The sequence below is a fragment of the Orycteropus afer genome, unplaced genomic scaffold (assembly GCF_000298275.1).
Source record: "Orycteropus afer afer isolate SDZICR_OR568_19922 unplaced genomic scaffold, OryAfe1.0 scaffold00072, whole genome shotgun sequence".
NCBI lineage: Eukaryota > Metazoa > Chordata > Mammalia > Tubulidentata > Orycteropodidae > Orycteropus > Orycteropus afer.
The window spans coordinates 2,620,652-2,637,827 of NW_006921659.1; positions in this window are offsets into that span (position 1 = coordinate 2,620,652).

Genomic DNA, 17,176 nt, shown 5'->3' on the forward strand with positions numbered 1-17,176 from the left:
ATAATTTGGAGATTATCAGGCAGACAATTAATGACCTGTAGTCTTTGTAGAACCAAAATGATCAACAAGTTCAACTGTAGCAATTCAGTTTGGACATAAAACACATTTCCTAATGCTCTTTACCTGGAAGACATTAGATAGCCATCTTGACCCCCTCTTTTATCTTGACCCCATCTTTTTTTTTAAAACCGCCTTCTTAAATGTGAACAAGCATAAAGTTAATTATTTAGAGCTCCAAAATAGTTCTAGAAATTCCTTTTAGAATCCATGACTTCTGTAATACCTATTTAATTTTAAAAGATGCAAAAAAATGTAATGTAACCTATTAATTATGCAATATTGTGACTTAAAGATGGCTTTGCTACCTTGAACTGATGAAAGTAGAATGTCAAGTTATGGTATTTCTAAGTTGTGTCATATAATTATACTTAATAAAAAATCATCTTAATGAAACCAAATGGAATGCATAGGACCCTTGTATTACAAAGAATAAGCCTTTTCCTCCCGTTATTCATTGCTGTACTGAGAACAAATTTATTTATGTTCTCATGACACTCTGCTGTAGAATGCATCAGTAATCTTTTGCTTTTCAAGCCTGACAACCAGGCTCTGAATAAAGAATGAATACCAGCCTTGAATGAACATTTCAGAGACTTTTCTCTTTTTTTTAAGACTGGTTATCAATACCTTTTCTCATTATTGTGAGGCCAGCTGCTCTGCCTTTTTTTCCTTTGAAGAAGAAAAAAATTTGAGCTCAACTGAGCATGTATTCAAGTCATCCTTCTCAGGATACTTAATAATTTCTTCTCTTTTCTGTAAAAATGTGTCTAGCTGTAATGGTTTTGAATATTTTTATAATATCTGTAGGAATGTTTTCCTTGTGTATGTGTGTGTTATACTCAAAGACTTTTTTTTAGATTTCTTTTTTTAGAGACCTATTCTGCGTTTAGGCTATATTTTTTAATACTACTACTTTTGTTATAGGAGATTCATGTCTTCAGAAGTAGTTAAATTTCCTATCCACCTTTCTGGTCTGAAAACAGTATAAAAGACATAAGAACCATCAAATCACAATAGTTGTAATGGTTTCCAGTATTACTTAAAGTATGTGTTTTCTTTTTACCTCTGAGATTCATGATATGTTATACTTCTAAATTTTAAGAAAATCTATATGCACTATATAAACCACTTTAGATAAAAGAGTGCTTATGCTATTAGTGTCTTATGTTTATTTATTTATTTGACAAATATTTTGATGCCTGCAGAGTTTTGAGACTGCTGGGTGTTAGGGACACAACAGTGAATAGACAGAGCCCTACTTTCTGAGCATGCAGATAAATTAACAAAGAACAATGAATGTTATGTTAGGAAAACTCATAGTACAGAGACCAAACCTAATCTAGGGACTTAGGAAACACCTCCAAAAGGAAATTGCATTTAAGTGGAGACCTGAGGTTTGAGGTACCAAGGCAGACAAATGTTAAACTGAAAGTTGAGAATCCCCCAGGCAAAGGGAGCAGTATGCCTGGAAATGAGACATGAGAGAGAGGTTGCAAAAACGACAAGGAGGCCACATGTTCTGACCTCCTCTAACCCTACAAGGGGAAGGCAGGATTACCAGCAGTAACCCAAGGCCTATTACTGCAAGGCCAGACATGCTGCCTCCCTCCAGCCCTTTCGCCAACCGTTCCTCCCAAGGCACCCACCACCTCTCTCCTGGGTTCGATAATTCACTGCAGTGGCCACACAGAACTCACAGATTATGGGGTTTATTAGGGAAGCACCAGGCTACAACTCAAGTCCAGGAAGAACGCTCAGTCTCTCTCCCAGCCCACCATCCCTCAGCCAGAAGTCTCTCACAGTCTCTTTTCCAGCAGTGCTGGTCCCTCGGTGTCTCAGTGATGCGTGTCTCTTGCGGCTCTTTCCCAGCAGCACGTGTCTCTTTCAGGGGTGCGTGTCTCTTTCGGCAGCACGTCTTCCTCCACCAGCAGTCAGAGAGAGTTCTGCCTCCAAGAGGCCTCCTTTTGAGCCCGGAAGGGTGGTCAAACTAGCCAATCACAGCATCAGAACTCTAAGCACGTGAGAGAGAGTGGGAACCTCCCAGAACATTGTATTGTGCCACGCCCAACAGAAATAACCCAGGTGGGCGACTTTAAAATCAGGATCTCCTCAGTTGCTAATAGCAATTCCCACCTTGGAGTTTACAAAGACTTATGGGTAGAAAAGCCACACTAAGTAATTTACTACACCGCAGAGGTACATTGAAAGAATTGAAATATGGTTAGTACAAAGTATGCAAGGAGTGAATTGGCCAGAAATACAAAAGTAGACTGGAGCAGATCATAACAAGGTCTTAGGAACAATATTAAGAAATTTGTATTTTATCCCATAAAATACAATAAAATTGAGGAAGTAGCATAATCGATAAAATTTTGGAAAGATAACTGTGGCTGCAAAAGGGTAAATGAATTAGAAGTAAGAATAGAGGCTAACAGACCAGTCGGGCTATGACAGTAGGTGGCAGATGATAGTAAGGGATGTTGGTGGCAGAAGAGAGAAGTCAGAGTGAAAAGATGTTTAGATGTGGAATACACTGGACTTGGTGATAACAGATGAAGGAGTCAAGGATGACTCGCAGAGTCTGGCCAGGGCCGAGTTGAGGCATATGAGGGTCCTAAACACTAGTAATCTGTGGTGCCCCCTCCTCTGTTCGCTCACATTTGAATGAGGTATGAGTTATGTATATACATGTATAAATATATACGTGTGTGTCTCAGCTGTCCATGATGAAATTTCTTTTTAAATGTGACTAATACTAGCAATTGAATGCAAAAGTGGCATATTCCATTTAGCAGAATGAGATGAACTGGGTCATAAATTTCTTAGTGGATGTGGGGTAGTAAGTAAGATTTTTTACTATATAGCAGATTTTGGACAAAAGGAATATTCCAAATATTCTACAATAAAGAAAATGAGTTGGTGAGCGTAGTTGTTTCAACAGTCAATGTCAAATTCTCTTGATCTCCCAACAAAAAATTGACTTTCACCAATTTTGCTTTAACTTCTATTTTGATAATTTCTTTGTAATAAATGCTATAATTATAAATGAGCAAATGAAAAGTTGTCATAAAAGAAAAGTTAATGATCAGTAAACAAATACTACAACAAGTTACTGTATTTCTAAATAGATCTTTCATCTCCAACAAGTGATAATTAAAAACATTTCTTTGTATTCTTTGTTCTTAAAAATTCTTCAGTGATTTTATCACAGTTAAGTTGCCAAACAATATTTACTTCCCTACATAATAAAGATAATAAACCAAGTCTTGAGTCATTGTTGCATGCTGAGAATTTTTGACAAAAATGTGTGTTCTGTTGTGCAGTTTTGTGACCATTAAAGTGAGGAAGGTGTATAAAGCAATTTCAGCACTGAGAAATATGTATTGTATTTTATCTTCTATTATGGAGTAAGACAAGTCTATATGAGTAAAATGTGTCTTTCCTGAATCTGTAAACTTAGTTCTCATGTAAGAATGGTATTATGCTTCTCCATAAAGATTTGTATTTAAGTCATTGGGATAAGCTTAAACTAATTTCTTGGATGCCTTCATGCATTCTTCATCAGGTATTTCAACACCGTTTAAAAAGGAAAATCTGTTTGAAAGAACTTCATACACTCTAGCCCCTCTTTTCAGGCAAGATTAAGGTATGTCGATGGTATAGTATGTGGGTTATGTGAAGTTTATCTTTGGCACTCAATGATATTTCTGGAGCACTTCAATCATTTACTTGTTTCTTTCTAATGCTTCTGTGAAGGTGAATTGCTTGATAATCAGTATGTGGCAATTTTTGTTGTGTTATATTTTCAGATTTTTTGAGATCTTTAAATTATATGAGATACCTTGTTAATGACTGGTAGAAATCTATGCATGTCTTTGAGTTTACTTCTGAATCTTGGAAAGATTGACTCATCTGATGAAAATTCTGCATAACCAACATGTAACCACATAACCAACATAAATACATATTCTAGTGTTTGCATTTTATTGGCAGTATTTTCAGCTCTTTTTTTTTTTTTTTTCCTTTAGGAAAAAAAGGTAGATTTTGCTTAAAAGATAGTGGGAATACAGCTTTCCTTTTGGTATCTCTCTTTTTGTGTCTGGTCTTCTGCAGTGTTTTTTAAGGCATCTAAAATCTAAGATTGCACTCATTGCTTAAATTTATGTTTTAAGAACTGCCCATCAGTGAGTAGAGGGAGCAAAAATGTATAGAGTAAGTAACTGAATGGTAGAAAGAAAGAAGAAATCAACTGCTTCTGAACAGAGTCTCCTGCTCTACATCCTACAAGATTACATGAAATGTGCAACATATGGAATGAAAATTGTATATTCGTTGTATTCTAAGTTTATCTATTTAGGGCCTTTCTAACATCCTGACATACTGGCAGCATTGTTGTAGGAACATTCTTCACACATTATTCTAGATATACACGATGGGTTCCCTTTCCTGTATTACCATATTTTGAGATGTTACCTGCTAAAAATGGATCCAAACATTTCATTTATTCCTAGTAAAGATAGTCCATGTTCAGTGATTAATATAATGACAGCAACAACATGTTGCAAAACAGCTTTCTAGCACTGATGTTCTTCATTAATTTATGTTTCCAGTTTATGGTAAGCCAAAACCAAGTCTTCAGTTTAAATATGGCAATATAACATCTCTCTGAATTGAACTGTTTTCATATTTATCAGTCATACTCAAGTTGTGCCAACTGCTAAATCCATTTGTAGCAAATCAAGAATTAAATTATTTAGGACTGAATAGTTTGCAAGAAAGGACCTCTGGTAGTGTAGTGGTTAAGGCATTTGGCTGCTAACCAAAAGGTAGATGATTTGAACCCACCAGTGGCTTCATGGAAGAATGATGGGGCAGTCTGCTCCCATAAAGATTTATAGCCTTGCAAACCCAGTGAGGATCACTATGAGTCAGAACTGACTCAATGGCAGTCAGTTTAGTTGTTTAGTTTGCAAACAAAACAATATGTAGAGCCAACTGATGGAGAATACAGTAACCAATCATAATTTTCACCATTAGCTTTGCACCCTGGAAATGTATTCTGGCTACAAAACCTTGTTTGTTTACCATCCAGAAATTTTCAATGCAAATTTTCATATGGCCCTCCGTGGTGTTGACAATCACTTGGCCCTCTTTCAATCCAATAATTTACATTATTAGAAGAAAATTTATTCTGCAAAGCAAGATCTATTATAGGATCTGCAAATGTGACAATTTTAAATTCTAGATTAATTCCACTTTCTATACCATTATTAATGTTCTTACTACAGCAAGGGATAGATGCAGAATTGGGAACAAATTCTGTTATATTCGTATTGCTATTAGTAATTTCAGCACTAGTAGTACTAGTACAATGATTTGCGTCCGTTAAACTCGAGTGTTCGTTAGAAGTCTCTTCTGATTTATTATGGCTTAAAAGGAAGTTAATTTTGAAATTGTCTTTAGGGGTTCACAGATCTTTTATTTTTTGTGAGCTTTCATTTTTGCACAATACTTAGTTGTTGCCATTTCATTTTACCTGGATATAAAATTATGTCACTTTTTAAAATTTGGTTCTATCATAGCAAATAAATTTGAATAATTGAAAATAAATGGAATTTCAAACATAAAATTTCTAAAAAAAATTATATTTGAAAATTAGTAAGTAAAAAAATTTGGAGTATATAATTTTGTCCTTCAGGTCTGAGTTAGTCTAAAGAAATAGTACTTACAAGGCAGTCAGAAATAATTTTTTTCATTTATTGGCAGGCCCTTTGCAGATCTCCACAAGTGTTTTTCATCTTGAAATAATACTTAAAAACTTATACACTCACTTTCTGTCCTTTGATGCTGAATCTTCACAGTTCATTGGACTACTGCTGATACCCAGTGGGGCAAGAGAGATCACAGAGAGCCTGAGACAAAGGCAAGGAAGGATGTGCTCGGTCTGAAGATGTGTTTTGGTTTACCTTGCACAGGCCAGAAGCAAATACGTCATGAGTCACCTGTTTGCTGCTGGCACACTATTCTGTGATCAAGGAGAGAGAACTGAGTGTGAGGTTATATCTGATAGGTCCAAAATGAAAAGTATAATTGTTGTTTAAAAAATTTATAAAATCTTCATTTTATTCGTGTAATTATTCAAGTCTTGTATTGGGAAATACATACATAATTGATATAACATTAGCACCACTTCTCATTGAAGTTTGTTTTGTGAGTCATAATAATATCAATCTCTTAAAAGTCTGAAGGGAATTGGAAAATAAAATACTTTTGTATAATTTTTATTATCTAAATATTCATTAAGGAGCTCCAGTGGTGTAGTGCCTAAGGCACTTGACTACTAACCAGAAGGCTGGCAGTTCAAACCCACGAGCCACTCTTCATAAGGAAAACTGGGGAATCTACTTCCATAGATACACTGCCTCGGGAACCCAAGGAGGAGTTGCTATGAGTCAGACCCAACTCGATGGCAGGGAGTTTGGTTTCTGGTTTAAATATTTATTTCCTGAAGGAATTGTTCAGTTTCCTTACAGAGAGATACACAAATATTCTGATAAGATATAAATATGTTCTGGTAAACACCCTTGGTTGCTTTCTTGGAAGACAAATTTAGAAACACACTCTTTATTTCAAAACAAACATTTTTGCATGATACTGAATTTTGCATCCTCTTAATATGCCTGGGAGCTCTGGTGGCATGGTGTCTAAGGCATTTGACTGCTAACTAGAAGGCTGGCAGTGCAAACCCACCAGCCACTCCTTGGAAGGTTGTTGGGCAATCTGCTTCCATAGAGACACTGCCTCAGAAACCCAAGGAAGGGGTCGCTATGAGTTGGGATCGACTTGATTGATGGCAGTGAGTTTTGTTTGTTTGTTTAATGTGCCTAATACCTTGTTTATTAGCATATGTAGAGTAATATCAAGTACTGTGTCTTGCAAAACAAGCAATAAAAAACAACTCACTTGATACATAAATTAAAACTTTTCATGCTAGATAAATATTTAGAGTATGTTTTGGATGTTTGCTATGTTAGTATTAAATTATTACCCATGTTAGTGTTAAATGTAGTCTAGATTGCATCCATGTATATGCCAAACATATTTTAAAGTTATAGATATTATTGTTTACAAAATTAAAGATATAACTCTATACAGAAGTACTATATAATTAAAAAGCGACTTGATTGAATTCATTGCAACAGTCAGCTTATTCGAATTCCCTCACTTCTGTGCATCAGCTGGGACTGGAGTATCCATTGGTTGTTTACCAGCACGTGCTAAAGAGTGTCCCCTTGTGTTTATATCATGACAAAGAGCATTGCTGGCCCTCCTGGCTAGAGCTGCTGGGTCAGCATATGTTGATGTACAAAATGGTTCTCCCAAAATAGATCAGAGATCTATTACCCGTTAATATAACCCTTCCTTGCCCAGTAACTGCTATGTTGGATCCAGTTGCGTATTGGGTAGATGTAGCAAGTTAGACTCAACAGCCCACCCCACTCTTTTTTATTAGAAATAGTATATTCCCAAGAGACCCATTAAGTTAAGGAGTTTCAAATACACAGGTGGGGGCTGTAGGAGACAGATATCAACTGAGTTGTTGAAGTGGTAGGGGCCTCATAGCTTAAACAACGTTGAGCATGGGCTCCCTGATGACCCTGTGTGACCTTTATTTCAGACGGGCACATTCTCACTGGAGCTGGTATCAATTTCATTTAGTGCCCTGCCAGTTCACTTCCACTTTGCCACTTGCTTTTCCTTGTGTCGGTCTGCTTGGCATCTGTGGCTCTGCTTTGGACAACTGGTGCCCCTGTTTTGTTGGTGCCCTAAGCACTATGCTTACCTTACTTTTTGGGAAATTTGGCCCTGGTCCTGGCTTACTAATAGAAGAAAGTGGGTGATGCAGTTTTACATAAGACAGGATCACTAATAGGGCTGGAGGGGGGAATAAATCTTAAGTTTATGGAAGGAAACATCTTCACAAAAGAGGGGCAGGTGTGTAAGCAGTTAGATTTGAAGATCTCGTGCCAAAAAGCTGAGGACGTTTCCTTCTATTATTTCTTTGAAGTAGATGGCCATGCTGCTCAGGAGCAGGAGGAGTATCAACAGTTTTAAGAAAAATAGAGGTTTGAAATACTCATTGTGAAAAATGAGAGCTATCCATGGAAAGAAATTGTCAAACATAGTGAAGACTGTTGAGGTTGGTCACCATGAATTTATAGATTCTCCAATGTGCAAAGTACAATTATGTTTTTCCAGCAGTCTGAGGACAGTTGCTAGGAAGATAGTTGAACTCTGGGGTTTTGACTGTGTGGTGGAATGAAAGGACTATCTCTAGGGAAAGAGATGGACTGTCTCAGTATCTTAATCCCATGATTAAATTCCCATGTGCTCATTGACTGTCTTTTCTCCTCATTATTTAAGTACATGCACAGGCTTTCCTTGATTGCACAACGTGCAGATCCTCCTGTTCTTTTCTTTTAAGACTTCACATTCCTCTTTCCAGGCCGTCACCATCTTGATTTTCTTTCTACCTAGGTTTCTCATGCATCCCCCCCATTACACGTTCAGAATTTCTGCCTTAATTCTCATTTTAACGTGCTTCCGAAACCAAACTCATGCTGTCAAGTTGGATCTGACCCATAGGGACCCCTCCTTGAGTTTCCGAGGCGGTGTCACTACGGAAGCAGACTGCCCAACATTCTTTCTGAGGAGTGGCTGGTGGGTTTGAACTGCCGGCCTTCTGGTTAGCAGTCAAATGCCTTAGGCACTATGCCACCAGGGCTCCTTTTAAGATGCTTAGCTAGCCTTTGTTGTTGTTATTGTTATGTGCCATTGAGTCTACTCCGACTCATAGCGACCCCTCCTTGGGTTTCCGAAGTGATATCACTACAGAAGTAGATTGCCCCATCTTCCTTCCGAGGAGTGGCTGGTGGGTTTGAACCACCAGACTTCTGGTTAGCAGTCAAGTGCCTTAGGCATTACACTACGAGAGCTCCCAGCTAGCCTTTAGTCTGTTGCATTTCAAATCCAGAAATCTTACTTCTGTAAATGACTCTGTAACGAAGTCTGCCATGATGGTTATGTAATTTAAAACAAAGAAGCATCAAAGGGAGGCTCTTTGGGGAGTTATCTCATCTGCCTCATTTTCTTTCTCAGCAGGAATCATTTTTCCTTAGAAGACAAAATAATACTTAGGTTTGATTCTATTATTTTGTTTTTTAAAGCATATTAGAATGAGGCCAAGTTTCTAGGTTTGATTCCTATGTAGACTGGTTCCTATGTGGACTGCTTTTTGGCAGTCAGCTGTTCCTTTACCTTTAGCCAGGTATCTTGCTTCTCTAAACCAAACAAAACCAACCTCACTGCCATCAGGTCGATTGTGACTCATAGCAACCCCCTTTGGGTTTCTGAGGCAATAAATCTTTATGAAAGTAGATTGCCCAGTCTTCCTTTCATGGAGTGGCTGGTGGGTTTGAACCACCAACCTTCTGGTAAGCAGTCACGCCACCAGAGCTCCTTTCTTGCTTCTCTATTGCTGCTACAATAGAAATGCCACAAGTAGACAGCTTTAACAAACAAATTTATTCTTTTCACAGTTTAGGAGGCTGGAAGTCTGAATTCAGGGCGCCAGCTACAGGAGAAGGCTTGCTTGCTTTGTTGGCTGTGGGTGGAGGTCTTTGTTCGTTTTCCCCTGGGTCTAGGAGCTTCTCAGCACAGGGATCCCAAGTCCAGTTCTGGCTTTTATTTCTTGGTGGTAGGAGATCCCTCTCACTCTGCTTACTTCTTTATTCCTTTTTACACCTCAAAAGAGATTGGCTGAGATACAACCTAATCCTGTAGATTGCATCCTGCCTTATTAACAGAACTGCTGTTAATCCTCCCTCAGTAATATCATAGAGGTGAGTATTTACAACACATAATAATTATATGAGATCAAAAAAGGGAGGGTAATTACCTAATACTGAGAGTAATGGCCCAGCCAGATTGACACATATTTTGGGGGAACAATTCAATCCATATCACCAGTCTTCTCAGAAATGTCTGGCATAGGGTTCAGTAAAAGAATCTGGATAATTTAATGTAAGCTTACCACTATTAATCAAATAAGGCAAAGAGAAGGGCCTATTAGCCAGGTCCTAGGCTTTTCATCTTGATGTCAAAGACCAGCCTATTAGTTTTGTTTGGCGGTTTAATCTTTTTTATTGTAAGATGTGTACAGAAAAGCACATAATATTTTCAGTTCAGTAATTGAATCGCAGGGTGAATACTAGTGTACCACTCTCCAGGTCAAGAAATTGAATATTGTCATGACTCTAGAAAGGCCCCTTCATGCCTGCTCCTTGTTCTCATCCCTTTCCTCAACTCCCACCCTAAGGATAACCACTATCCTGATGTACAGTAATCATTTCCTTGCTTCTGTCTAGAATTTTATCACTTAAGTGTTTGTGAATATTATAGTTTAACTTTGGCTACTTTTTGAACTTTATATAAATGGAATCTTCCAGTATTTGCTTTTGTTTTTGACTCTTTCATAAAATTTGTGAGATGCGACCATTTTGTCACATGTATCTATGCTTTGTTCATTTTCACTGCTATATAATATTCCATGGTATAAATATTCTACTTTTGATGAATATTTTGATTTGCAGTTTGGGGATTTTATGAATAATATAGCAGCAGTTGAAAATTCCTGTTGTTCACATCTTCACCAGCCTCTAATATTATGCCATTTCATTTTAGTCATTCTGTAGGTATGTGGCATTATCTCATTATGATTTAAATTTTCTTTTCCTAATAACTAATTAGATTGATCTTTTTTTCATGTGTTTATTAACCATACTGTTTTCTGTGACTTACCTTCCTACTTTAGTGGTACCCTCTGAAAAAAGTTAATAGTTTTAATGTAGTCCATTTATCAGTTTGATTTTATTTGGTGTTTTTTGTGTCCTATTTAAAAAATACTTTCCTATGCCGAGGTTATAAATTATTCTCAAACAATGTCTTCTAGAGGACTTGCTAGGAGCTCTGGTGGTGTAGTGCCTAAAGCATTTGACTGCTAACCAGAAGGCTGATAGTTCAAACCCACCAGCTACTACCTGGAAGGAAGATTAGGCAATTTACTTCCAAAGAGATACCACCTTGGAAAATCAAGGAAGGATCACTATGAGTCAGATTTGACTTGATGGCAGTGAGTTTGGTTTGTGTCTTTTTTTTTTTTTTTTTTTTTTTTTTTGGGGTTTTTTTTTTTTTTTTTTTTTTTTTTTTTTTTTAGAGGACTTTCTGTTTTACCTTTCACTATTCTGAAGAGCCAATTTATGAAAAATACATAAACACAGATTAAAATATACATACGTATTTATGTTGATACATGACTATATAAACTTGTTGCCATCAAACCGATTCAGTCTCATGTAACCCATGTGTTTCAATGTACAGCTGTGCTCCGTAGGGTTTCTAATGGCTGTGATCCTTCAGAAGTAGATTGCAGGCCTTTCTTCCTTGGTGCCACTGGGTGGGCTTGAACCACCAACCTTTAGGATAATAGTCGAGCACAAACCATTTGCACCACCAGGGACCTTGGGTGATAGTATAGATACTTACAATTACATGGGCCTGTTTATAGACTTTATTCTGTTCCACTGATCAATCCTTGCACCACTATCAAGTTGTTTTAATTGATACAGCCCTTCAGTGTTGACACCCAGTAAAGCAAGCCCATCTACCTTTTCTTCATAGTCATTTACTACTTTTGGCTCTTTGCATTTTAATATAAATTTTAGAATCCTTTTGGCTGCTACCAGATTGGATATTGAGAGGCAGCTGTTGCCTTGGTAAGTGGGAGCTCATTATATAGCCTTCATGTCTACCATAGTGGCCACACTGTTCATGTGCCTTCATCCAAGTTTTCCTGAATTTAGTATGCAGATCTGCCTCAGCTGAGCATTGCAAAGTTTTTAGAGCTTTAGTGGTGCAGTGGTTAAAGCATTAGGTTGCTAACCAAAAGTTGGCAGTTCAAACTCACCACTGTTCCATGGGAGAAAGATGAGGTGGTCTGCTCCTGTAAGGATTTACAGCCTTAGGAACTACAGGGCAATTATACTCTATTGTCCAGGGTTGCTATGAGTCAGAATTTGACTCAATGGCAGTGGGTTTGGTTTAGAGCTCTGAAACTCTAATGATCACATCTTCAGTCTGCTGCTCACCTGTGTGTCTGCTCTTCCACAGCAAGAAATGAGAGTCTCTGCTGTCACACTTAGACTATCATTGCTTATTAATAGCTCTTACTTTTTCATTATCTTTTTGCAGTGCATCATAGCAACTTAGCAATACCCAGCCAACTATCCTTGTAGGCATTTTTCTCCTCCTGTCATTCAAATGCCTGAATCATTGCATGAGCAAGGGCAGTCTCCTCCCCAGGTGCTTTCTTCAGGCCCTGTTGGTGAAATCTTTAGCAATTTGTCCACCACCTTGTGCCAGGGACTATCCATGCCCTATATACCACTCAGAATGTGTCCTCTTTGCTCATCAGTGTCATTAGGTGCTGTCAAGTTGGTTCTGTCTCATGGCAACCCTGTATACAACAGGGTCCTGCATCATCCTTAAAATTGTTGCCGTTCTTGAGCCTATTGTCGCATCCACTGCATTGATCCATCTCGTTGAGGGTCTTACCCATTTTCAATGACCCTCTACCAAGCATGATGTCCTTCTCCAGGAATTGGTTCCTTCTGACAGCATGACCAAAGTATGAGAGGTGAAATCTGGCAATTCTTGCTTCCGCTTCCTCCAGGACAGAGTTTTGTTCATTCTTTTAGCAGTCCATGGTGCGTTCAGTATTCTTTCCACTACCATAATTCAGATGCATCAGTTCTTCTGTGCTCTTTATTCATTGTCCAGTTCTCACATGCATATGAGGCTACTGAAAATACCATGACTTGAGTCAGGTACACCTTAGCCTTCAAAATGACGTCTTTGCTCTGTAGCACTTTAAAGAGGTCTTTTGCAACATATTTGCCCAATGTATTATGCCATTTGATTCCTTGACTGCTACTTCCATGAGCATTGATTGTGGATCCAAGTACAATGAAATCCTTGGCAATGTCAGTCTTTTCTCCATTAATCATAATGTTGCTTATTGGTTCCGTTGTGAGGATTTTTGTTTTATGTTGAGGTGTAATCCATACCGAAGGCTGTCTTTGATCTTCATTAGTAAATGCCTCAAGCCTTCTTCATTTTCAGCAAGCAGGTTGTGTCATCTGCATATCTCAGGTTGTTAATGATTCTTCTTCCTCCGATCCTGATGCCCCATTCTTTATATGATCCCGTTTCTTGGATTTTATTGCTTAGCATACAGAGTGAATAAGGATGGTAAAAGGTTACAACTCTGACGCACACCTTTCCTGATTTTAATCCACACAATATCTACTTGTTCTGTTCAGGCGACTGCCTCTTTGTCTATGTACAGATTCTTTATGAGCACAATTGTTATAAAACTCCCATTCTATCTTCCTGCATTTTTGCCAAGATCCATCTGATATCAGCAATGATATCCCTTGTTCCACATCCTCTTCTGAATCTAGCTTGAATTTCTGGCAGTTTCCTGACAGTTTACTGTTGCAGCCATGTCTTAATTCTCTTTAGCAAAATTTTATTTGTGTGTGTTGTTAATGATATTGTTCAGTAATTTCTGCATTCTGCTGGATCACCTTTCTTTGGAATGGGTACAAATATGGACTCCTTCCAGTTAGTTGGCCAAGTAGCTGTCTTCTGAACTTCCTGGCATAAATGAGTGAGTGCCTCCAGTGCTGCATCCATTTGTTGAAATATCTCAATGGGTAGTCTGTCAATTCCTGGAGCCTTGTTTTTACCAGTTCCTTCAGTGCAGGATGGACTTTGGCAGTGAATGAGCCAGTCCAAAATTCCATTTCACCACTTGTGTTATCAAACCACTTCTGTCAACACCTATGTTAGTTTAGCTTCTCTGAGAACTGTATGCCATGTACTGGATGTCCAAGAGATTCATTGAGGGGAACACCTATGAAGGACAAAGAAGAAAGGGGCCCAGAGAAGGTGTGTGGAGAGAATTCAGATAGCAGAAGAGATGAGAGAATAAGGATTGAGGTTGAGAAGCGTCATAGACTGCAGTGCAATTCTAAAAGTTTTGGCCCAGAGTATGGGGAGTCCTCAAGTCAAAGTTGCCTGTTAGAAGAATGGGCTTTCTGTACTCAAACACTTGCTGAAAGTAGCATGAGATAAATTTGGTTTGGCGTGGATGTGGTGAATAGATTCAGAAGGACAACAACAAGGGCCGTTAGTTTAGTTAATCGTGCTTTGCCCAGCAGATCTGAATGGTACATTTTCATGGCTACAATAGATTACTTTGGCCCCATTTATCAAAAATCAAGTAACAATATGAATGTGAGTCTATTTCCAGGCTCTCTACTGGCCCATTGATTTGTTTGTCCTCTGCCGGTACCACACGGTTTTGATTACTGGTACCTTTTTTAAGTCTTAGAGTCACGTACTGTAAACTCTCCAACTTTACTCTTTTTCAAGATTACTTTGGATTTTCTAGGTCTTTTCTCTGTGAATTTTAAAATAAGCTTGTCAATATGTTCAAGAAAATCTGCTGAGATTTTGACTGGTATTTCATTGAATCTATAGCTCAGATGGAGAACTGGCAGTTTAACAATATTGACTCTTCCCATCGAATCTCTCTTTCACTTAAGTCTTGAGTTCTTCTCAGTGGTGTTTTGTAGTTTTCAGTTACAGATTTTGTATATCTTCTGTTGAATTTATTTTTGTTTTGACTATTTAAAATGTGGGTTGTTTTTTTTTTTTAATTTCATTTACCAGTTGTTTGTTTGCTGCTGGTATAAAGTAATAAAATTGACTTTTATATATTCACTTTGTATGCTACAAACTTGCTAAACTCACTAATTAATTTTACTAGTTGTTTTGTAAAGTCCTTAGAAATTTTATGTAAACAATCATGTCATCTATGAATAAAGATAGTTATTTCTTCTTTCTGACCTTTATGCCTTTTTTTTTTTTTTTTTTTTTGCCACACTAGCTAGGACTTCCAGTGCAATGGTAAAAAGGAGTGGTTAGAACACACATTCTACCTTGATTCTGGAAAAATATGAGTGGAAAAGTAGTCATTATTTCATAATTCAGTGTGATGTTAGCTGTTTTTGTAGATACCCTTGATCAGATTGAGGAAGCTCCCTTCCTATCCAGATTTACTAAGATTTATTTCTTGATTTGAATTGAATTTTGTCAGATGCTTTTTCTGTGTCTATTGAAATGATTTAGTTTTCAAGCATTAAATCTACCTTGCAATTATAAAATAAAGCCTTGCTTGATCACGAGGTATTAACCTTTTTATAGGTTGTTGGATTTAATTTGCTAATGTCTTCTTAAAAATTTTTGTATCTGTTCAAGAGGCATATTGTGAGATTTTGTATTAGGATTATACTGGACCCATAAAAAGTGTCCCTCTATTTTCTATAAGGGTTTGCATCATATTGTATTATTTCTTTTTTAAATGTTTGGTAAAATCCACTAGTGAAAACATCAGAGCCTTCAGTAGTCTTTGTGGAGTGTTCCCCACTGCCCCCCAAAAAAGACACTTCTCTAATAGATACAGGATTATTCAAATTTTCAGTCATGTACATTTCAAATTTTAATTTATTGGCATAAAGTTGTTCGTAATATTTCTTTATTGTCCCTTTAACATACATACAATCTATGGTGATAGTATAGGGGTTTTTTTTTTAATTGTTGTTTATTGTTATTCTTTTATTTTTGGCTTGAAATCCAAATGGCTTCTTGAATCTGTGGGTTGAAATCTTTAATCAGTTTTGGAATGTTGTCAGTAATCTCTTTAAAAGTTACTTCTCCCCTATTTTCTTTCTTTTCCTCCTGGAATTTCAATTACCCACATGTTAGACCATCTCACTGTTTCCTCTTTGTTTCTCAGTCTTTCTTCTGGACTTTCCGATTTGTGTTCTGTTTCATTTGGTTATTTTCTTACCTGTTTTTGTAATTCACTTAAATCTGTATCTTAACTGATACTATAACTATCGACTGTGTTCCTAATTTCTGTTATTACTAACCAGAAGACTGGCGGTTCAAATCCACCAATCACTCCTTGGAAGGAAGATTGGGCAATCTACTTCCCTAGTGATACCGCCTCGGAAACCCAAGGAGGGGTCGCTACGAGTCGAATCCAACTCAACGGCAGTGAGTTTGGTTTGAGTTTTACTAGTTCTAGAATTTCCAGTTTGGAAATAAATTCCAGTTCACTGTCAAACTTTTTCATGTTGTCTTTTATCTCTTCAAACATTAGGAAACATAGCTATCGTTGGTGTCTGATAATCCCAGAGTCTGGGGTTCTATTTCTAATGCCTGTTACTTTGGTTGATTTTCTTTATGTTGTCATCTCTCCTTGTGTATCCAGTTATTTATGATTGTAGAAATAACTTGATGGTTCTTCTGTGGTATTTTCTTCCAGAGAATATTTATTTTTGCTACTTTCAGGCCCTAGCAATGTAGGATTACCTTGGTCCAGTTTCAGGAATGGTGATATTTCAAAGTTGAATTTCAATCCTTGCAGGGCCTGTCTACTTCTGTTTCAACTTTACTCACAGGGTGTAGCCCTTTAGTATTTTAACCTAAAGTGAGAAGGTCCACTTGGCTTCTCAGACTTCAATTCCTAATCCTCCTACCACTGTTAGGGTGTCAAAAGACTGCTTTTCTCAGTAGCCCCCTCAATAATAATTAAACTCCTCCAGGAAAAAAGTGACCTCAAACACTGTCCCCTAGTAATTATTTTGTTGTTGTTATTGTTAGGTGTCATCGAGTCATCTCCAACTCATAGTGACAACTCATAGTACAACAGAACGAAACACTGCCCAGTCCTGTGCCAGCCCCATTATCTATACCTGAGCCCATCATTGCAGCCACTGTGTCAATCCATGTCATTGAGGGCCTTACCCTTGTTTTTTGAATTTCCACTTTACCCAACCAAAGTAGGTAAGATGAAATCTGGCCATTCTCACTTCTAAGAAGCATTCCAGCTGCACTTCTTCTAGGACAGATTTGTTCATTCTTT